The 24381-nt window shown below is 36.6% G+C and overlaps 1 long non-coding RNA gene across 1 annotated transcript in view; it reads right to left on the reverse strand.

The window, feature by feature from the left end:
* Positions 1-1775: 1775 nt before the first annotated feature.
* The window catches only part of LOC132521262 (uncharacterized), a 200910-nt gene continuing 178304 nt past the window's right edge, over positions 1776-24381 (reverse strand). The window contains exons 3-4 of the long non-coding RNA XR_009540784.1: positions 16342-16528; positions 1776-1878 (exon numbers count right to left, since the gene is read on the reverse strand). This is a non-coding gene — a long non-coding RNA (uncharacterized LOC132521262). The remainder of the gene's footprint in view (positions 1879-16341; positions 16529-24381) is intronic.

Genomic DNA, 24381 nt, shown 5'->3' on the forward strand with positions numbered 1-24381 from the left:
AAATTTAACATCCTGAATCTGATCTCCTGAAGAAGGTAGCATACAGTTATGAGCATAGACTCTGAAACATCACTGCCTCATTCCAATCCTGATTCCATGTTTTAATTGCCATGTGAAATTGCCAAGGTACTTAAATTTCATGTGGCTTAGTTACTTTATTGCCAGACTGGGGATAATATTACTACTCATTTCACAATATTGTTGCATAACATATATATATATATATATATATATATATATATATATATATAGATAGATATATATATAGAGTGTGTGTGTGTGTGTGTGTATATAATTATATATATGTACATAATGAATTGGAAAGCCCTTTTTTTCCCTCCAAGATCTAGATAAGGTCATGTGGTTTGAGGTTTGAGAATTGCCTGTTCCTTTAATCATTTGAAGGAGTTTGCCCATTAAACCCCTGTTGTCCAGAGAACTTTTTGTGGGTAATTATTGCAGGTCAGGTTCATCTGACTGGTTTTTACTGTTTATATTGTATGCTTGTTTCTTCTGCTGGTCCTTGCTCATGGTTTCTTGGTTTATGTGTGTTTTGTGATTTTTTTTATTATGATCTCATGTTCTTTGGAACTCAAGCAATAGGACATCTTATTGGTCTGGTTTGGAAATACAATTTTCCAGAAGGAATTGTGTTTGTTGCTGCCAATCACCAATGGCCACTACTAATCCAGAATCACTTTAAATTATTTGCTAAAGCATTTCAGATCACACCAGTTTGGGGAATTTAGTCCTCACTCTAGCGTAAGAGTGAGCTTGTGTTTATAAGCATTCAAGGATGATTTTAGTTTTTCTGCCATCCAGCACCAAGGTTAAGAAAGCCAATTTTCTTTGAGCATTTATGCATATCAGGTTTATTACTAGCTCGCTTTTATTCTAGGGTCTCCTGTATCATCTCCTGCTTTGGCTAGGTAGCTACCAAACAGAAGCTCAAATTCCACCAGGAGTTGATAGATATAGTTACAGCAAAAACCAGCAATAGTGTAGTTGATGTAAATTATGCCAAAACTTGCCACACCTCTTTTTTTCATTTTGTTTACAAAGTTGACATCAGCTTTTGTATTACTATGAGTCTTTATGAGTATCTTAATGAGAAGGTGGTAGACAGCATATTTGTCATGGCACATATGTTGAAGTTGATTTACTCTGAAGATACATATTCCCATATATTTAATCCATGTCACAGCTCAGTTTGGGCTTTCTTTTAAACTTCTACAATGATGAAATCAGCCCGAGTAGTTATCTGTTTCAGGGGTCCCCAATACCCACATATTTGGTGATTTGCTAGAAAGACTCACAGGACTCAGGCATATAGATGTACTAATGGCTAATATTTACTATAAAGACAGTAAAGATCATAGTCAGATCAGACACAGAAAGAGAAAATGACATCAGGTAAAGCTAGGAGGAATCCATGGGAATCCCTCTATCTTCTCCCTCATGTGAGAGGTCACACAAAGTATACTCTCCCTTTAGCCAAAAAAAAAAAAAAAAAAAAAGGGGTAACACCATGTGTGTAAGTAATATTTCCACAATAGGAGGCTCATTTTAAACTCAGAGTTTAGGGTTTTTATTGGGGACTGATCACATAGGCATTCTCTGCCTAACAACTATCAAAATACCGACTCACAGAAGGAAAGCAGATGTCGCTATAAATTATATTGTTTGCACAAAGAGTCTAGCCCCAGCAAAATTACCATATCAGTTAGGCAATGTTTCAGAAGCCAAGTTCTCAGACACCAGCCAAACTTGCTAACAAGCCTTGTAAAGAGAGTAGCCCAGATCTGTTCTTTTTTGCAGGTAACACACAAAAATCTTCTGATACTCTAATCTTTGGATTTTGATTCATTTTTGTTGTTTCTACAAAAAATAATGAGAATCAATTATGATTGGGTAGTGATTATAAAAACTGGTTATGACTAAAATATATATTTTTAAATAAACCTGTTTTGATTTAGCTAACAAAACCAACTTGTATGAATCATTTATTTTTCACTTATTGCTGTTTTTCTTTCTGCAGTAAAATACTGAGAAATCCAGTTTGCTGTTTCCAAGTTCTATATTCTATGCAATGTTATTCTAAGTAGCCATTTAACTATTTAATCAAGTTACTACATAGGTGACCCAATAAGTTTTAAATTAATACTATGATTAGTTACCTGAAGAAGAATTATATCATGGATGAATTTGAAAAGGAAAAGGAAATTCAACAATTTATGAAAGAATCCATATTGTAAAAGTTCTAAACCCTGATATTCACAAATGTGAGGATAAGCTGATAACCGCTCTTTACTCATCAAATATTTTCTCTATGCATAGTTTGTTAAAAGAACAATGATCAGACTTCCCTACTGGCGCAGTGGTTAAGAACCTGCCTGTCTCCCTTCTTGCAAGAACACCAGAATCACAACTAACTGTTAAACGATCATTGATAGGAAGACACTGAAACCCACCAAAAGAGATACCACACATCCAAAGACAAAGATGAAGCTGCAATGAGATAGTAGGAGGGGTGCAATCACAACAAAGTCAAATCCCATAACCACGGGTGGGTGACTCACAAATTAGAGAACAATTATACCACAGAAGTCACCCACTGGAGTGAAGGTTCTGAGCCCCACATCAGGCTTCCCAACCTGGGGATCAGGGAATGGAAGGAGAAATTCCCTGAGAATCAGACTTTGAAGGCTAGCAGGATTTGATTGTAGGACTTAGACAGGATGGGGGAAAACAGACACTCCACTCTTGGAGGGCATAAAACATTACTGTGTGCATCAGGACCCAGGGGAAAGGAGCAGTGACCCCATAGGAGACTGAACCAGACCTACCTGCTAGTGTTGGAGGGTCACCTGTAGAGGTGGGGTGTGGCTGTGGCTGACCATGAGGACAAGGACACTGGCAGCAGAAGTTCTGGGAATTACTCCTTGGCGTGAGCCCTCCCAGAGTCCACCATTAGCCCCACCAAAGAGCCCAGGTAGGCTCCAGTCTTGGATCGCCTCAGGGCAAACAATGAACAGGGGGGAAACTAGGCCACACCGATCAGCAGACAAGCGGATTAAAGTTTTACTGAGCTCTGCCCACCAGAGCAACACCCAGCTCTACCCACCACCTGTCCGTCCCATCAGGAAGCTTGCACAGGCCTCTTAGATAGCCCCATCCTCCAGAGGGCAGACAGCAGAGGCAAGAAGAACTACAATCCTGCAGGCTGTGGAATGAAAACCATATTCATAGAAAGATAGACAAAATGAAAAGGCAGAGGGCTATGTCCCTGATGAAGGAACAGGATAAAACCCCAGAAAAACAATTAAATGAAGTGAAGATAGGCAACTTTCCAGAAAAAGAATTCAGAAAAAGGATAGTGAACAAGACCCAGGACCTCGGAAAAAGAACGGAGTCAAAGATCAAGAAGATGCAAGAAATGTTTAACAAAGACCTAGAAGAATTAAAGAACAAACAAACAGAGATTAACAATACAATAACTGAAATGAAAAATACACTGGAAGGAATCAATAGCAGAATAACTGGGGCAGAAGAATGGATAAGTGACCTAGAGAACAGAATGGTGGAATTCACTGCCACAGAACAGAATAAAGAAAAAAGAATGAAAACAGCCTAAGAGACCTCTGGGAAAACATTAAACACAACAACATTCACATTATAGGGGTCCCAGAAGGAGAAGAGAGAAAGTACCCAAGAAAATATTTGAAGAGATTATAGCTGAAAACTTCCCTAACATGGGAAAGGAGACAGCCACCCAAGTCCAGGAAGTGCAGAGAGTCCTACACAGGATAAACCCAAGGAGAAGCATGCCAAGACACATAGTAATCAAACTGACAAAAATTAAAGAAAAAGAAAAAGTATTGAAAACAACGAGGGAAAAATGACAAATAACATACAAGGGAACTCTCATTAGGTTAACAGCTGATTTCCCAGCAGAAACTCTATGAGCCAGAAAGGACTGGCACAATATATTTAAAGTGTTGAAAGGGAAGAATCTACAACCAAGATTACTCTACCTGGTAAGGATCTCATTCAGATTTGATGGAGAAATCAAAAGCTTTACAGACAAGAAAAAGCTAAGAGAATTCATCACCACCACACCAGCTCTACAACAAATGCTAAAGGAACTTCGATAAGTGGGAAACACAAGAGAAGAAAAGGATCTACAAAAACAAACCCAAAACAATAAAGAAAATGTTAATAGGAACATAAATACAGATAATTACCTTAAATGTGAATGGATTAAATGCTCCAACCAAAAGACACAGGTTTGCTGAATGGATAAAAAAACAAGACCAACATATATGCTTTCTACAAGAGACCCACTTCAGACCTAGGGACACATACAGACTGAAAGTGAGGGGATGGAAAAAGATATTCCATGTAAATAGAAATCAAAAGAAAGCAGGAGTAGCAATATTCATATCAGATAAAATAGGCTTTAAAATAAAGAATGTTACAAGAGACAAGGAAGGACACTACATAATGATCAAGCGATCAATCCAAGAAAATATATAGCAATTATAAATATATATGCACCCAACATAGAAGCACCTCAATACATAAGGCAAATGCTAACAGATATAAAAGGGGAAATCGACAGTAACAAAATAATAACACCTCACGTACACCAATGGACAGATCATCCAAACAGAAAATTAATAAGGAAACGCAACATTTAAGTGACACAACCAGATAGATTTAATTGATATTTATAGGACATTCCGTCTGAAACAGCAGATTACACTTTCTTCTCAAGTGCACACAGAACATTCTCCAGGATAGATCACATCTTGGGTCACAAAACAAGCCTCGGTAAATTTAAGAAAACTGAAATCATATCAAGCATCTTTTCCAACCACAAAACTATGAGATTAGAAATAAATTACAGGAAAAACACATAAAAAACACAAACACATGGAGACTACACAGTATGCTGCTAACTAACCAAGAGATCACTGAAGAAATCACAAAACACCTAGAGACAAATGACAATGAAAACATGATGTTCCAAAGCCTCTGGGATGCAGCAAAACCAGTTCTAAGAGGGAAGTTTATATCAATACAATCCTACCTCAAGAAACAAGAAAAATCTCAAATTAACAATCTAACCTTGCACCTAAAGGAACTAGAGAAAGAAAGAAAAACAAAACCCAAAGTAATTAGAAGGAAAGAAATCATAAAGATCAGAGCAGAAATAAATGAAATAGAAACAAAGAAAACAATAGCAAAGATAAAACAAGTTGAAAGCTGTTTCTTTGAGAAGCTCAACACAATTGATAAACCTTTAGCCAGACTCATCAAGAAAAAGAGGGACAGAATTCAAACCAATAAAATTAGAAATGAAAAAGGAGAAGTACAACAGACACCACAAAAATACAAAACATCATAAGAGACTACTACAGGCTCTCTACACCAATAAAATGGAAAACCTGGAGGAAACATACAAATTATTGGAAAGGTATAACCTTCCAAGACTGCACCAGGAAGAAACAGAAAATATGAACAGACCAATCACAGGTAATGAAATTGAAATTGTGATTAAAAATCTTCCAACCAACAAAAATCCAGGACCAGATGGCTTTACAGGTGAATTCTTTCAAACATTTAAAGAAGAGTTAACACCCATCCCTCTCAAACTCTTCCAAAAAATTGCAGAGGAAGGAAGACTCCCAAACTCATTCTACAAGGCTACCATCACCCTAACAACAAAACCAGACAAAGGTACTACAAAAAAAGAAAATTACAGACCAATATTACTGATCAACATAGATGTAAAAATCCTCAACAAAATACTAGCAAACAGAATCCAACAACACATTAAAAGGATCATACACCATGATCAAGTGGGATTTAACCCAGGGATGCAAGGATTCTTCAATATATGAAAAACAATCAATGTGATACACCTTATTAACAAACTGAAGAATAAAAACCATATGATCATCTCAATAGATGCAGAAAAAGCTTCTGACAAAATTCAACACTGATTTATGATAAAAACTCTCTAGAAAGTGGGCATAGAGGGAACCTAACTCAGTGTAATAAAGGCCATATACGACAAACCCACAGAAAACATCATTCTCAATGGTGAAAAACTGAAAGCATTTCCTCCAAGATCAGGAACAAGACAAGGATGTCTACTCTCACCACTGTTATTCAACATAGTTTTGGAAGTCCTAGCCACAACAATCAGAGAAGAAAAAGAAAAATAAAAGGAATACAAACTGGAAAAGAAGAAGTAAAACTGTCACTGTTTGCAGATGACATGATACTAAGAGAATCCTAAAGATGTTATCAGAAAACTACTAGAGCTACTCAATGAATTTGGTAAAGTAGCAGGATACAAAAATTAATGCACAGAAATCTCTTGCATTCCTATACACTAATGAAGAAAAATCTGAAAGAGAAATTAAGGAAACACTCCCATTTACCACTGCAACAAAAAGAATAAAATACCTAGGAATAAACCTACCTAAGGAGGCAAAAGACCTGTATGCAGAAAACTGTAAGACACTGATGAAAGAAATTAAAGATGATACAAACAGATGGAGAGATATACCATGTTCTTGCATTGGAAGAATCAACATTCTGAAAATGACTCTACTACCCAAAGCAATCTACAGATTCAATGCAATCCCTATCAAACTACCACTGGCATTTTTCACAGAACTAGAACAAAAAATTTCACAATTTGAATGAAAACACAAAAGACCCCAAATAGCCAAAGCAATCTTGAGAAAGAAAAACGGAACTGGAGGAATCAGACTCCCTGACTTCAGATTATACTATAAAGCTACAGTAATCAAGACAGTATGCTCCTGGCACAAAAACAGAAATATATATCAGTGGAACAGGATCGAAAGCCCAGAGATAAACCCACGCACATATGGTCATCTTATCTTTGATAAAGGAGGCAAGAATATCCAATGGAGAAAAGACAGCCCCTTCAATAAGTAGTCCTGGGAAACTGGACAGCTACAGGTAAAAGAATGAAATTAGAACACTCCCTAACACCATGCAGAGAAATAAACTCAAAATGGATTAAAGACCTAAATATATGGTGACACACTATCAAACTCTTAGAGGAAAACATAGGCAGAATACTCTATGTCATAAATCACAGCAAGATCCTTTTTGACCCACCTCCTAGAGAAATGGAAGTAAAAACAAAAATAAACAAATGGGACCTAATGAAACTTTAAAGCTTTTGCACAGCAAAGGAAACCATATACAAGACCAAAAGACAACCCTCAGAATGGGAGAAAATATTTGCAAACAAAGCAACTGACAAAGGATGAACTACAAAATATACAAGAAGCTCATGCAGCTCAATATCAAAAAAACAAACAACCCAATCTAAAAATGGGCAGAAGACCTAAATAGACATTTCTCCAAAGAACATATACAGATTGCCAAAAAACACAAGAAAAGAGGCTCACCATCACTAATCATTAGAGAAATAAAAATCAAAACTACAATGAGGTATCACCTCACACCAGTGAGAATGGCCATCCTCAAAAAATCTAGAAACATTAAGTGCTGGAGAGGGTATGGAGAAAAGGGAACCCTCTTGCACTGTTGGTGTGAATGTAAATTGATACAGCCACTATGGAGAACAGTATGGAGGTTCCTTAAAAACCTAAAATTAGAACTACCATATGACCCAGCAATCCCACTCCTGGGCATATACCCTGAGAAAACCATAATTCAAAACGAGTCATGTACCACAATGTTCATGGCAGCACTATTTACAATAGCCAGGACATGGAAGCAACCTAAGTGCCCAATGACAGATGAATGGATAAAGAAGATGTGGCACATATATACAATGGAATATTACTCAGTCATAAAAAGAAACGAAATTGAGTTATTAGTAGTGAGGTGGATGGACCTAGAGTCTGTCATACAGAGTGAAGGAAGTCAGAAAGAGAAAAACAAATACCATATGCTAACACATATATATGTAATCTAAAAAATATTAAAAATGGTTCTGATGAACCTAGGGGCAGGACAGGCATAAAGATGCAGATGTAGAGAATGGACTTGAGGATACAGGGAGGGGGAAGGATAAGCTGGGACGAAGTGAGGGAGTAGCATTGACATATACACTACCAAATGTAAAATAGATAGCTAGTGGGAAGCAGCTGTATCACACAGGGAGATCAGCTCGGTGCTTTTCATCCACCTAGGGGGTGGGATAGGTAGGGTGGGAGGGAGATGCAAGAGGGAGGGGATATGGGGATATATGTATACATATAGCTGATTCACTTTGTTATACAGAAGAAACTAACACAACATCGTAAAGCAATTATACTCCAATAAAGATGTTAAAAAAAAGAGACATATGCACTCCAATGTTCATTGCAGCACTATTACAATAGCTGTGCCATGGAAGCAACCTAAATGCCCATCAACAGATGAATGGATAAAGAAGAATTGGTACATATATACAATGGAATATTACTCAGTCATAGAAAAGAATGAAATTGGGTCATTGTAAAGACGTGGATCAACCTAGAGACCATCATACAGAGTGAAGTAAGTCAGAAAGAGAAAAACAAATATCATATATTAACGCATATATGTGGAATCTAGAAAAATGGTACAGATGAACTGGTGTGCAAGGCAGAAATAGAAACACAGATGTAGATAACAAACATATGGACCCAAAGTGGGGAAAGTGGGGCAGGGGGTGGTGGTGGTGGTGGGATGAATTTGGAGATTGGGGTTGACATATATACACTAATATGTATAAAATAAATAACTAATAAGAACCTGCTGTATAAAAAAAATAAAATTCAAAACATAAAACATATTTATATATTTAAAAAATTAATTAAAAAAAAGTTGTGCACATATCTTGGGAAAGATCCTAGGACCAGTCAGGTGTGAAAAAAGAAACAAAGTAATTAACCAAATGTAAACAAAATCCAGAAGGACTGTCCTATTTAAATATTAATTTACATCACACACACAAACAAAAAGAATCCACCTGCCAATGCAGGGGACACGGGTTCAAGGCCGGTCCGGGAAGATCCCACATGCCGCGGAGCAAGTAAGCCCATACGCCACAACTACTGAGCTCGCGTGCCGCAGCTACTGAAGCCCACGCACCTAGAGCCTGTGCTCTGCAGGAGAAGCCACCGTAATATGCCCGCGCACCGCACCGCAACGAAGAGTAGCCCCCACTCACCACAACTAGAGAGAGCCCGCGCAGCAACAAACACCCAACACAGCCACAAATAAATAAATAAATAAATTTAGGGGAAAAAAAGAACAATTATCACTCAGAATTTTAACACAGCTCTGAAGACTGCTTGTCTGAGAGACTAAGCATTGGTCTGATATGACTTTTGGATATATCACAATATAGGAGGCACACTGTGATAAATGACTCAAACACCCTCCTACAGAGCTGGTGACATTTCAAGATTCCTCACAGAAACTGAAAACGGAGATAGATAATCACAATCTATTTTATTCACACAATTGTTTTTATTATAATTAAATCGGTTGTAAAATTAGAAGTAAACTCCTTATTTAGCGCAAAAAGAACTAAGGTCATCTAAGGTGATGCATTTTTACAGACAGGAAGCAAGTCTGTTTTATCCTTCCTCTCACACACACTGTGCTTTGGCTATGTGATAATTCATGAAAGGAGAAAACAAGCACAGAATTTTAGAGTCAAATAAGATTTTCTCTTTGAATTGTGAATTATAATTGGCCAATCTCTAGCAGCTGCCTCTTAGAAACTGTATTTTCTAAATGTTAATAGGCCCAAGTTAGCAATAAATGTGAACATTTAGTGGAAATCTTTTGTTTTGTTTTGTTTTATTGGAGCACATGTAGAATTCTTGTTTTTATGGTGTATTCTTGTCATTCTCCAAACAAATTCTATGTCATGTGTTACATGGCAAGCACTCTTCTGCTAACTAGTCTTTAAACCAGTCAGTTAGTGATTATTTCAAATATCAAAAGCCAGTTCTTCTAAAACAGGGAGTCTCATCAAAAAATGACATTATTTAAAATATGCATTTCATGTTTGGGTTTATTTTATCTAAGTTTTATCTACCTATTTATCTATATATGTTTGGATCAGAACCATTCAAAAACATGGACAGAGGGAATGCTACTATGTTTATTTTTTTTTAATGTAGTGATTATTCTCACAATTGGAACCCAGATGTAATTATTATTCCCTAAGCATTTCTGCAGTATTGGCTAAACTACCATCATAAAATATTACTTCAACCATAACAAGCCTCTCCAGAAAATGCCTATTTGTTACAATAAAAATGTTCATTTGTAAAACACAAAAATAAAATAAATTTTCTTCCAAGTATATGTTTATTTAAAATTAAAAAAAAACTTCATAAGGGACATTCTATATATTTAAAAGGATCATTACATTGCATTTATGAATAGAATGAAAGCATAATGTAGAAATTTGATTAGGTTTCCTTTTAGAATTAACATCTTAATTTCTGCCTGGAGTGGCTAACTAAACTTGGCACTATGGACACTTTCCTCACTATTCAGAATTTTCAACTATATTTAAAGCAGATCACATCCACCTCCTCTACTCAACATACTAACTGGTCAATGGAAATCAAAATACAACCAAAATAGACACTTTCTACTGCTGCCAAGAGGAGAAGGTTCAGAGCAAAAGGTGTAATTAAAAGTATGACTAAGCAGACAGCCACACTGAAGAAACTTTTCACAAAACAGAGGTAGAAAATGGAAAGAGGGAGTAAGTGCCCCCAAATATGATATTGCCATCTCTGACTGAATCACTTGAGCTCTAGAATCTCAGCTTTCTGGTATAGGACCCAGTTGCTATAGAAACTTACAACTGGGAGCTAAATAAAGTAATTTCTATGCTAGTGTTGGTGTCTATAACTTCAGCACCTGATGCTAACCAAATTGTGTTCAATAAACAAATTTAAACTTTAAAAACCTTCAATGCTATCACAATGCTTTCTATACAACTGATTAATCTCAATTGATCTTGGCTCAGAGCACAAGAACATAAGAAATCTCAGAAACAGAAAAAGACTATTTAAGGCCAATATGCCTGCATCCTTTGTTTTTCTTATCTGATTTCCTACTTTATCCCCATACCTCTATCCTGTCTTAGTTTTAAAATAAAAAATCAGCTAGCTCAGTCTTTGACCCATCGAAAATCCTGCTTTCACTGATCCCTTTTAGACAATTTATTTTATATTAAACCACTCCCTCTTGGCCTCCCCCTTTTCATTTATCCTACTCTAAACCTGAAGAACAAAGAGATCAGGCAGTCCAATAGATACTTAGTCCTTAATCCTCCCGGCTGGGTCTCTTATTGCTGCACATTTGATTATAAGATTATTCACTATTTGGCAAGAAATCAACCCCTGAAGCAGCCCCTTGATGCCCCTGTTTGTGTGAGCATGTCAGCCCCCTACCCATTATGTCACAAAGCAGTGTGGTTGGCTTTGGTAATGCTCTTTTATAAAGAGAAATGAGACTGTGGGGTCTAAATATATCCATTTGCATCTTTCTCCAGCATCACTTTAGGAAGAAACAATGTTGGCAGAGACTGTATAAACCCTTTGTTCTTCTCCAATGGGCCCACACATTCAGGTCAATGTCCCTGTGAGGATTTAAAGTATGAAAAAATTCATCTGAAAGTATGACTTCATTAAAGGACATATATTGCAACAAATATTGCTACATGTATTTGTAAATTTGTTTATTCTGATCAGAGATATGTAGTGAGAAGCATTTGAGGATGCACTTTTATCTGTAAACTATTGCATTTATTTCACATTTTATAAAGGTCTTGGTTTCAGTCCCAATGTACACTTGATGAGTCTATGATTTAAGATCTCAAAGCCAAAATCAGCCCAGGGCAGAGGATTTGACACTAATAGGAAAGGTGTGTCGTCTGATTATGAAGAAAATAGGTCAGATGGCAAAACATTCCAGAACTAATTATTTATATTTATACCAATAAGCTTTATTACAGAAAGATAAAGAAAGAAAGAAAGAAAGAAAGAAAGAAAGAAAGAAAGAAAGAAAGAAAGAAAGAAAGAAAGAAAGAAAAGAGATAAAAGTTCATCCAACTTCCATAAAGTTAAGTATTGTTTTAGTTCTTTAGTTTGAAATGAAGATGCAATTTTTAGGAGGTAATATTTTCTTCTAATTGTCAAGATACTCGCAAACACCAGGGGAGAATTTGAACAACCAAAATAGGAATTGTCAGATATGCTCTCACCATGCATTCATAAACATCTCCCTCTGGGTTCCTCTGGATTCTAACTGCTACCTTGGTTTTTGTCCAATGAGCTCTTAAAAGCAAAGAGAAGATGCTGGGGGATTAAACCTAAGGATTGACCAGCTACTACCACTCAGTGTTGGACCAAAATTCCCATTAGGAAACAACATGGAATCATTTTTAGCTGCAAAAAGGCACCCAAGAGAATAACAAATATATTAGGTTAACTGTCCGATACACGGCTCTGCCTGTATACCAAAACAAAAACATCGTGAGAGAGATATGAGCTATGTCAGAAACAGTCAGCCAACAACTGTCAGCTGGGATTGTTGAATAGCATTTAAATGCACCAAGCAACATTTGGGAGCAGGTGACTTCCAAGAACGATGGGGAAATGAAATTTTGTTGGCTACGGGAATGGAATTTGGTAACTCTTTTTCTTTTTTTATGTTTGAGAGACTTTACTTCACTTTTCCCTGCATGTGAAACCTCAATTTTCACATATTTGCATAGATATAAATAAAAGACTCTATCCTCACACAATGCAGAGCACTTAATAGGCAATTTGCAAATATTTGTTTTACACAGAAAGGAAAAGAAGAAGGAAGCACATGAGGGAAGAAGAAGGGAATCAATCCTGATTTAACTCTCACTGAGAAGAAGAACTGGGAGCAGAAGTGAGCTCAGAGGAGGCTTAGGTTAGGCATCAGAATACTTATATATTAGCCTCAAGCTGTAAGTGGCAGCTGGCTGCATGGCCAGGTGGCCAGTCAGCACTCGCAACTAGAACTTGGCATTCAAGACAGGCAGCTGCAAAGCGGAAACAGCCCAGCAGCTTTGTAGAAACAGAGGTACGGGCGCCATTTTATGGTTCCAGGCTCCCAGCCAATCACGATAGGAGAGGGCTGGGGGCACCTGCCTGTACCCGTAATGGAAAGTGCAGAGCTGGCCTCCAGGACAGAGCACCAAGCAGAAAATATCACATTCTGGGGTTAAAGAGGGGAAAAATCATCTGGTAAGCATGGCATGCTTTGGAGAAAAGATCAACAAGGGTGAACACGACTTTGGAGGCAATTTTCTCCCCAAAACTTTCATAGTGATGATTCAGACAGGGAATTTGTGACAAAGCAGGGACTAAATAATAGATCTGCTGATTCTTAGCCCAAAGCTCTTCTATAACCGCTGGTTCAAGACAAATAATTCCCATTTTATCACCCTTGCTTTGTTTGTAGGTGTACCAAAACTGTCAAAATAATCTTTAATTTTCTCTCCCATTAAAATAATCTCAAGTGCTTTTCCTAAATAAACATTGAAAAATAGAGATTGCCATAAAGACAATCTTTCCATTTTAGCATTCAAAATGTTATAACTACTGGGAACAATTCAAAAAGAATTATAACAGACTTTGTCTCTGCCTTCTGAATTATTATCTAAAATGAGAGATTATAATTATGCTTATAGTACTGCAATGTGCTCCAGAAATTTAACCCTATAATTTCATTCACCACCAATTTATTTCCAGTCTTTAAACCCTTATTATAATTTATTTACCTATATCTAGAGATTTGGGGCAAGGGTCATTCAATACATCTCGGTAAATCTTTTAAATTCTCATTTGGATTATAAGTGTTTGAAGGACACTAATACACAGCATCTATAGAATGTGAACTAACAAAGGGGCTAAATGAGAAGTCAAGTGAATGAACAAGCTAGGGTCAGGGTTGAAAATAAAGTCTATACTTTCTCCTTTTTAATTGAGATTTAATTGACATACAACATTATATTAGTTTCAGGTGTACAACATAATAATTCAATATATGTATATATTGTGAAATGATTACAAAATAAGTCTACTTAACACCCATTGCTACACAGTTGCAATATTTTTTCTCATGATGAGAACTTTTAAGATCCACTTTCTTAGCAACTTTTCAAATATACACTACAGCATTATTAACTATAGTCACCATGCTGTACATTAAATGCCCCACAACTTATTTATTTTATAACTGGAAGTTTATAGCTTTTGGCCCCCTTCACCCATTTCATCCACCCACCCCACCTCTGGCAACCACCAGTCTGTTCTCTGTGTCTATAAGTTCAATTTTTGGTTTTTGGCTTCTTTTTTAGATTCCATATATAAATGAGATCATAGGGTATTTATCTTTCTCTGCCTCACTTATTTCACTTAGCATAGTGCCCTCAAGGTCCATCCATGTTTTCTCAAATGACAAGATTTTATTCTTTTTTATGGCTGTATAATATTCCACTTATTCACTCATCCATCAATGAACACTTAGGCTGTTTCCATATCTCAACTATGTAAATAATGCCACAATGAACATGGAAGTGCAGATATCTTTTCAAGTTAATGTTTTTTTTCCTTTGAATAAATACCCAGAAGTGGAATTGCTGGGTCATATGGTAGTTCTATTATTAATTTTTTGAGAAACTCTCATACTCTTTTCCATAGTAGCTGCACGAATTTACATTCCTACCAACAGTGCACAAAGGTTCTCTTTTCTCTGCATCCTCACCAATACTTGTTATCTCTTGTCTGTTTGATGACAGCCATTCTAACAGATGTGAGATGATATCTCAGTGTGGTGTGGTTTTGATTTGCATTTCCCTGATGATTAGTGATGCTGCGCTTCTTTTCATATACCTGTTGGCTATCTGTATGTCTTCTTTGGAAAAATGACTATTCAGTTCCTCTCCCCAATTTTTTTTATATCTTTATTGAAGTATAATTGCTTTACAATGTTGTGTTAGTTTTGGCTGTACAACAAGGTGAATCAGCTATATGTATACATATATCCCCATATCCCCTCCCTCTTGAGCCTCCCTCCCACCCTCTCTATCCCACCCCTCGCAAAGCATTGAGCTGATCTCCCTGTGCTATGCAGCAGTTTCCCACTAGCCATCCATTTTACATTTGGTAGTGTATACATGTCAGTGCTACTCTCTCACTTCGTCCCAGCTTCCCCACCCCCACTGTGTCCTCAAGTCTGTTCTCTACGTCTGTGTCTTTATTCCTGCCCTGCCACTAGGTCCATCAGTACCATTTTTTTAGATTCCATATATATGCATTAGCATATGGTATTTGTTTTTCTCTTTCTGACTTACTTCACTCTGTATGACAGAGTCTAGATCCATCCACCTCATTACAAATAACTCAATTTTGTTCCTTTTTATGGCTGAGTAATATTCCATTGTATATATGTGCCACATCTTCTTTATCCATTCATCTGTTGATGGACACTTAGGTTGCTTCCATGTCCTGGCTATTGTAAATAGAGCTGCAGTGAATATTGCGGTACATGACTCTTTTTGAATTATGGTTTTCTCAGGATATATGCCCAGTAGTGGGATCCTCTGCCCAATTTTTAATAGGATTGTTTGGCTTTATTCTACTGAGTTTTATGATTTCTTTATATATCTTGGATAAACTTTCCTGTATGCATTTATACACACTGTTTCTTATATTCAGTCCTCCATATCTCTTCTTTAGTGTCTTAACAAAGATTTCTGCTTATTTGTGGAAGTAAACAGAATTTTGGACATCATTCATGGCTGTTATAGCATGGTGGACAGGGCTCTGAATTTATCATATTACAAGTTGATTACTTTGTCTTTATTTTCTTGTCCTTTTTTTGCCTCATGCATAAAGAGTGTCTATAATGAATCTGTACAGTTTAAAACAATAATAAAATTTTACTCCTAGGTATCCACCATACAGTTAAAGAAACAGAATTTTATCCAGCTTCCTGAATACCTTTTCCCAAATCCCTCTCCCTACTCCAGAGGACTTTTTTTATCTGTTATTTTTTTGTTTTCCTTTGCAGTTTTACAGCATATCTTTGTGTTCCTAAATAATATATTTTTTTCATTTTATGTATTTTCCATATTAATAGAATCATATTTTTCTGTTTTTAGAAATTTTCATTCAACATCATGTTTTTCATGATGTTATCCACGTTGATAGGTATAGATGTATTTTATTTATAGCCATTGCTTTACAGTATTCCATTGGTGATATATATATACCAAAACCAACTTACTTAAACTTCTTCCACTTGAGTTATTTACAGCACTGTTTTTCTCTATTAAAAATAATACTATCATCTGTATTCATGCTCATATTTCCTAGGACACAAATTAAGTTCACTTTCTTCTTCTCTCAACTAAGGATAACAAGAGCTTCATTCCAGAGTTCTTCTTAATGATTCCAATATTCAGTTTGTTGATCTACAAAACAAATAATTGTCATTCTTAGCATTAAGTGAGCATATATATAAGTACATAGAACAAGGGCTAGTTCATAGTAGGCGTTCCATAAATCCTTTTTCACTCTCCATTAAGAATTAGAGATGATTTTAATCCTTCATAAATAGAAGTGCTTTATAGAGTATGCTGTGTCACCTGTAGGTGCAGAAACTTCTGACTCAATACTCAAGGCTACTATTTGGCCTCTGACAAACACAGATATGTATGGTTTAGTTATTACTACATGTCAAGTGGACGAGACTTTTACAAGAGATGGTGATATCACATAGCATACAGTGAGAGAGGAGCTGCTGCTTCCTGCTTCCCTGGGATTTGTCAGCATTATCTTCCTGGATGGAGTCCAGCTGGCTCAAGTTGCCTGAAGCAAAGGCAAAGTGCATTCTTTTGACCCAGAAAAAGACTCTAGATATGGAAACGTGCAGCACTGTCCTTTGTGGGTCATCTCAAATTCATGCACTGTCTGTGTGACCCAGTTTTCTTCCTTCCAGAAATGCCACCACTCTTGGAGCCAGAAGAAGATACTATACGTTATTTACATCATTATTGCATTGATCCTGCACTCCTTAACATCCTGCCTCTAAGTAGGAAACAAAAAAGACATGGCAGGGAAAATGGTGATAGCATACTTTCTTAGCAGTTTGAAAAAATCCATGGGAAATAGTTCTTGCTTTTCAACCAGTCTTCTTCATTACAAAGTTTATTCAGTGAAACTTCTGGTCTTCAGAATTTCACCTTCTACCTGTTTTCTTCCCTAAATCACTACCCTTCCAAACTTTTCCCTAAAACAATATCTAGTATTTTATAAACTTATGTCTGATTACCACCCAGTAGCCATTAAATTTCCTTGGAGAAAGGGAAGGGAGAGGGATCTTCCGTAGGTAAAACAACTAAAATAAATACATCAAAATTCTGAATTTACATTTTCTGTTACTAAAATAAGACTCCCCACCCCCTTTTCAATGTTTTCTTCCATTTGGTTACCATTCAGTCATACATGATGGCAGGTATAAAAGTCAGATTCCATGGAATGTAGCTGATGAAGGAAAGAAAGAGAAAGAAAGAAAGAAAGGAAGGAAGGAAGGAAGGAAAGAAGGAAGGAAAAAAACTGTGGGTATAGATACATTTTTTGTATTTAGAAATCCACTTTGAAAATGTCCTGAGTGTTGCACTCAGTTCAATTCCAATTCACTTTGGTTGTTTGCTTTCCTGTCTTCCAAAGAACTCATAGGTGAGCATTAGACATAGGATGCAATATCAAATAGTTCTCTTCAGAGGCTGCTACCAAGTGTTTTATACTTGGAAAATAAATGGCAAAAGTGCATAGACATTTGACATGGATAACACTTCAAGCTGATGTTTTAGGAGAAATTTTCTTGAGATATACAAATCACCAATCATCTTGTTAGTTTGGGGTAAAAAAAACAAAAAGTGAAAAAACTTCATCTCTGAACCTTGTAGTCAATACCAAATTCTACTATGGCATGTGGAGGACTCTGCTTCAGTGACAATATGCAGAACCAACAATATATGTGTGAAGAAATAATGGAAAAGAAGAGCCAATTAACCTCAGGGCTGGCTTGACCTAGGGAAAAAATTTTGAGATTTTGTAAAACACTGCAGTGAATGCTGAAGGAAGTCTCAGACATTGCTTCTTAGCTGTTTTCTCAGTACTAATTACAGATTTTATTACACAGTAGTGTGTTATAAGTTAATAATGACCAGTGGAACACTATGAGGAAAGGAGGCACAAGGGAACTAGACTAGAACTGGTCACGGCCACCCCTTACTTAAAGTTAATAGGCCTAATGTGAAAGCCCCACATCAACACTTGCAAAGGGAAGTTTTGCCAAATTGGAGGCAGATAATGAAAACTCAAGTGAGAGACAGGCTGTCATTGACACTGTTCAGTCTCATCAAGTGGCTGATGAGGATGAGGATGCTGCATTGTTCCCTGAGGATAGAAATGAGCCAAATAATGACAACATGTCAGAGAGAAACAATTGGAAGGATGCAGAGAGCATGACAATTAGATCTCAGTGTCTGATGAGGGGAATAGTGCAAATGAACCACTTAACATGACTAAGCCAATAGACATCAAAATGTATTAGGTACAAACGATGTAAAACAGACGCCTAGTGATCAGAATATGGGACCTGGGAAATCTTCCGTGACTATACATAGAACAAGCATTTCTATAGCAAGCTATGAGCTGGGCAGAGAAGGCAAAAAAGCAAGTCAAAAGGCCTAGTCTTTAAGGAGTTTGACATTTAAATTGGGTACCATATCATCAGACTACAGCCAGCAAACGGAAAACACACTAGTTAATTCAACAGAAAGAATCTAATATAGGAACTGCAAACGGAAAACACACTAGTTAGTTCAACAGAAAGAATCTAATATAGGAATTGTTTAGAGTTATTGGAAGAATGAACAGTCAAAAAGGGCACACTGGATTAACATAGAGATAGTAAGAAAAGGAAGCATCTATCACCCTTAGAATTCGAGGAACAGAGGAAGAGATTGATGTTTTCAGGACACTAGAGAAGATGCTTTGAGAAGCTGTGAGATAGAGCTCTCAGAAGTGAGAACCTCTGACTATGACTGGTATCTTAAGAGGTCAAAGAAGGTGTCCTGCTATCCTGGATAAGAGGGTGTTACCAGACTGTTGCTAGTTTCTCCAAACAAATGCCATGAGGTTGGTCCTAAAAACAAGGAAGAAAGCAAGAAACTGGAACCAACAGCTACTTCAGAGTTTAGATGCTATTATTGAGATGAGGTTGACAGAAGTAGACCCCTGGAAGAAGCAAGTACCTTCTCTCTTCACTGCTATTCAGCAACTTTAGTGCCCTCCATTGGCAGAACTAATAGGAAAGTAGCTGGTAAAGGAAAAATGTAGTTTGCAGAGCCCCCAGCATCACAGAACTGAAATATAATAGTTAATAACTACAAACTTATAACCTTGAATTTGAGGGCCAGAGTATATCAAAAGAATTTATTAGAAGAGGCTAACAGTGCTATAATTTGGGTTTGTAGTATAATGAAAAGAGAATATTTTTGATGTCCTTCTTACATATTTATGCATCTGAAAGAACACCATAATAATCAAAGGTTTTCTCAGTCTAGGTTTACCTATAAAATGCAATAAACTCAGCTATTTGTCTTAAGAAGGTAGCGAGTAAGATGGAGTATCCAGAGTTTAGTTCATTCAAAAGTTTCATCATTTCCCAAAGTCTCAATTATCTCTAGATAATTGCTTTCAGGCAAATATCTTGCCTTGGTATTGGGTGTCACACACTGTATATGTTTTTGAATTGTGTATAAATGTTGCTGTGGAGTGTTCACAAAAGAAATAGAGTTAGCTTTTGTTTCAGTTAGCCATTGTCTAAAAATACTGCCTAACAAACCAACACAAAACTCAGGGGCTTGAAACAAAACTGATGATTCATATGAATCTACAGGTTGGTTAATTGAGTGTAGGCTTCCTGGTGGATCTTCTTCTCCCTGTGGCTGCTGGAGCTCCTCTGCTTCAGAGGGCAGTTCTTTGGGTCAGCTAGAATGGCTCTCTTCTGCATGTCTTCCACCCTCTCTTTACCAGCAGGCTCTCTGAGCCTTGTTTTATTTGCGGCAATGGCAGAGGTACAAATGGGCAAGTGGAAATGCATGAGGCCTTTTAGAATACAGCATCACTCTGATCAATGCACCACTGGCCAAAGTACATCACAACTCTGAGCCCTAAGTCAAAGGTCAGGGAAATACTCTAACCATGTTAAAACCAAGGTGAAAATGTGGGTGCCAGGAGGGGTGAAAAATGGTGACTAATCTTTCATTCCATAGCAAGTTTGATCTCTATTTCAGAAAAAAAAAAAACCTTGTGTTCTGTACGCAAGGGGAATCCTCATTCATTGAGTGTTTAATCTGATAGAATTCTACAGTGAAGGTTATCAGTGGAATGTGTCTCTCTTGAAGACAGAAATAAGACTAAGCAAAAAAGAATCAGAAAGTTGTTTTAATAGGAAAAAAATACACTAAATGGAGGGCAAATCATCAGTATGAATAAGAGAAATCTGTGTTGCATTGGCAGAACATCAGGTCAAGAATAAAGATTATAGCAAATTAGGAGTAGCTACAAAGGCCATACTGGCCCACACTGGGCTCTGTGTTCATTAGGAAAAGGCTCTCCCTCTGGGTAAGAACAAGTCACATCAGGGTTCAGGATTTGGTAAGTGGAGGCATGGATTGGATTTCATCTCCCAGGTACTCTCAGCCAGGTCTCATTGTTTAGAGGAAATGTAACCCCAGTGGAAGAGAAGAAAGAAAAAATTTACTCAAGGATTTTACTAATTTTGTTGATGTACCTCATTGTGTTGCTATCATATATTTCTTATTGATTCACCTTAATAATTCTTTCAAATGGTAGCCATTCTTTCCTTCCCTCCTTTTGGCCTTCCTGCCTTTCTTCCACATATATATACTAAATTTCTCCTGTATGTCAAGTAAGTTACAGGCAGGTAAGATACAGCAGAAACAAAACAAACAAAATTCCTGCCCTCATAAGCTTTGTAATGTACCAGGAGAGGCAGACAATGAACAGTAAACTTAACAAATTAGTGAATTATACAGAGCGACAGAAAATGATAAGAGCTTTACAGAAAAGAGGAGAGGAGAGGGGAGAGGAGGGGAAGGGAAGGAAGGGAAGCGGAGCGAAGGGGAGGGGAGGGGAAGGAAGGGATATTATTGTCATACCTGTTTGAACATACTCTTACCACTATATATCCACGGTTGATGTTATATAGAGAAAAATGACCACTTCCTAATTCACTCACATCTCAACTCTGATTGCATAAGACTATTCTTCCTAGGACTGCAAGACTAAATCTAAGAGAAAATCGAGTCAGAAGACAAATGCTGATAAAACATAAAATAAATTTATGCCCTTATATTTGGTTTATCTAGGTTCGCTTTTTTAATATAATAACAACTGTGGCTAAAGCCAGTAAAAGGTTGGCAGAATTTTACAGGAGATTGTTAAAACAAATGTTCCTGTAATGCAATCTATATCATAGCTTATGTAGTTCATGTAATAGTTTTGCCATTTAAAAAATTTGGTATGTTATGCTCATTGAGTTGAATATAAGATAAATTTATTTATTACATTTTGTGTTTGCCATAGTGCTTAATAAATAGTCTTAGAGTCTAGAAAAACTTTCCCTTGGCTATGAATTAATCTATTGAGCATTCAAAATGGTTGAATGTGCAAGTTGGGAAAATAAGCACATATATTACAGTAATAACCCTTTAATGAATTATGGTCTTAAGTTGTTCTTGCAAGTTTTTTATTTAAAAATGGTCCTGATCAGTGGTCCAGTTTTCTGGCTAAAAAGGATTGTTAAAACAAAAACAAAACTAAAGTACAGGTAATTACTTGACCTTTGTGTTTCTACCAAATTAGGATAACTACATTGAAAAGCTTGGGTCATAATCATGCTATTACAACGGTTTTCCTGGCTTTTTGAACTCTGAAACTTCTAAATTTTCCTTAGCAGTTCAGAGGCACCCTCAGTGTACTACTTGTGAAATACATAGCATTATGTCCATGACAATTCTTTGAAAAACTATTTGGGATATGTGGAATTTTAGAACCATGGAACTATAATATTGCTCTCCTTTCCCTTGATTTGGTACATTGTATAACATTGTATACAGTAAGAGAATTTCCCTCCCTTAATCCCCTTTGATTGCTGTAAGTAGGTTGATAAATGAATTCTAAGAAGTGTAATATATATGTCTCATTTTAAATATCTTATGTTGGCTTAAGTGCAGATGCAATGGTTAGCTGACTATGTGTAAGTGAAATGGGATGAAATGGAATTGAATCCATGTCTTGTGAGTTAATATTTCTCTACTTCCTGTGTTGGCTTGTTGGCAACTTTCTAGGTTGCTGAAAACATATCAGTAAAAAGTTGGGAGATGAGAAACTTTTGATAGGATATTTCCTTAATCTTGAAGTTTAATCTCTTTATTACAGACATTTTAAACACTCTGGCTGGTACCTAATATAAGTTCAATAAATGTTACTTTCATGACCTCATGTATATTTATGTATGTGAACCCTTATATATTTTATTATAATAAATGAGGACTAAGTCTTCTGCTTGTATTGTGTAGAATAGAGGTCAGCACTTTTTTCTTTTTAAAGTCCAGATAATAAATATTCTAGGCTTACAGGCCATACAGTCTATGACACAACTAATAAACTCTGCTATTATAGCACAAAATCAATACATAAATACAAACAATACATAAAGAATGGCTCTGTTCTACTAAAACTTTATTTACAAAAGGTGGTAGGCAGGATTTAACCCATGGGCTATGGTTCACCCTTGACATAGACAATTTAAAATTCCACATGCAGGCTGAACTACAGAATGGTCCACAAAACATAAACTCAAGGGAATTTTGTTGAACATATCATTCAAAATGCACATTTATAGAGTTTCTGAAAATCTATGAGTTATTTCTGACTCATTTAAAGAAAGTAATTGGCCAAATTTTCATACATTCAATAATATTTAAATTACATAGTATTTAAAATATAAAATAAGGAAATCTTGTTTCACATTGTCCATATGATCCAAAAACACGTGAATACAACTAGGCATGGAAATTTACTATTAACAACTGGAAAGCAAGTTCACAAACAAAACTAATTTGAAGCTAAATCCTTGTCTCTGTTTACAACTGGCGTATTAATTTTATCAAGTTATTAATTGTATTAATCTGTAAAATGAGAAAGATATTAGCTTCATTTCACTAATCTGTAAAATGGGAAGAATATACCAGCACAAAAACTTTCAGTGACTGAGGGAAAAAAATCTAAAAAAAATTGGTTTGGGTCTCTCAAGCTAAATTTTTTAGTGTGGCTTGTCTGAGTATGTTGATGCCTCTGTCTTAAAGGTAGGTTGGTGTCAGCAAGATCCTCCAATATATTAAACTAAAAATATTCAGACATTTAGGCTGATACTGAGAGAATAGAATTGACACTGCTTCTATTGAAAGCCTCTAAATCAATAAAAATTATTATAAAGCATTTATAAGCAAAGTGTTCTCTAAATGCTTAATAATATTTCTTTTTTTGTTTGTTTGTTTTTGTTTGTTTTTAATTTATTTATTTTTGGCTGTGTTGGGTCTTCGTTTCTGTGCGAGGGCTTTCTCTAGTTGCGGCAAGCGGGGGCCACTCTTCATCGTGGTGCGCGGGCCTCTCACTATCACGGCCTCCCTTGTTGCGGAGCACAGGCTCCAGGCGCACAGGGTCAGTAGTTGTGGCTCACGGGCCTAGTTGCTCCGCGGCATGTGGGATCTTCCCAGACCAGGGCTCGAACCCACGTCCCCTGCATTGGCAGGCAGATTCTCAACCACTGCGCCACCAGGGAAGCCCAATAATATTTCTGTTAATGGCTTTCCTCTCGTAGAATTCCACCTCAGTCATTCGATTTCTTTCCTATATCACTAGTGTATTTAGCTCTTCCTAGTCTCCCTTAGATGTCATTCAGTGAGTTAGAACCATTTGGCAGGCAGCCATAAACTACCTATAACAAAGAGTAGTAATTTTACTTAAGTTCTGTATCTTAAAGAGAATTGTCATCTCTGTGTTAAATGAAGTGGTTTTGCAAGGCTTCCCAGTGTAACTCTCTTAACAGACATGTTTATTTCTCATAACATAATAGTGGAGACACCTATATCTATGAACACAACCATGGACCACTTCTAATAACACCATGCCCTAAATAGGTATGCTATCTAGCTTATACTTAATG

The sequence above is a fragment of the Lagenorhynchus albirostris genome, chromosome 5 (assembly GCF_949774975.1).
Source record: "Lagenorhynchus albirostris chromosome 5, mLagAlb1.1, whole genome shotgun sequence".
NCBI lineage: Eukaryota > Metazoa > Chordata > Mammalia > Artiodactyla > Delphinidae > Lagenorhynchus > Lagenorhynchus albirostris.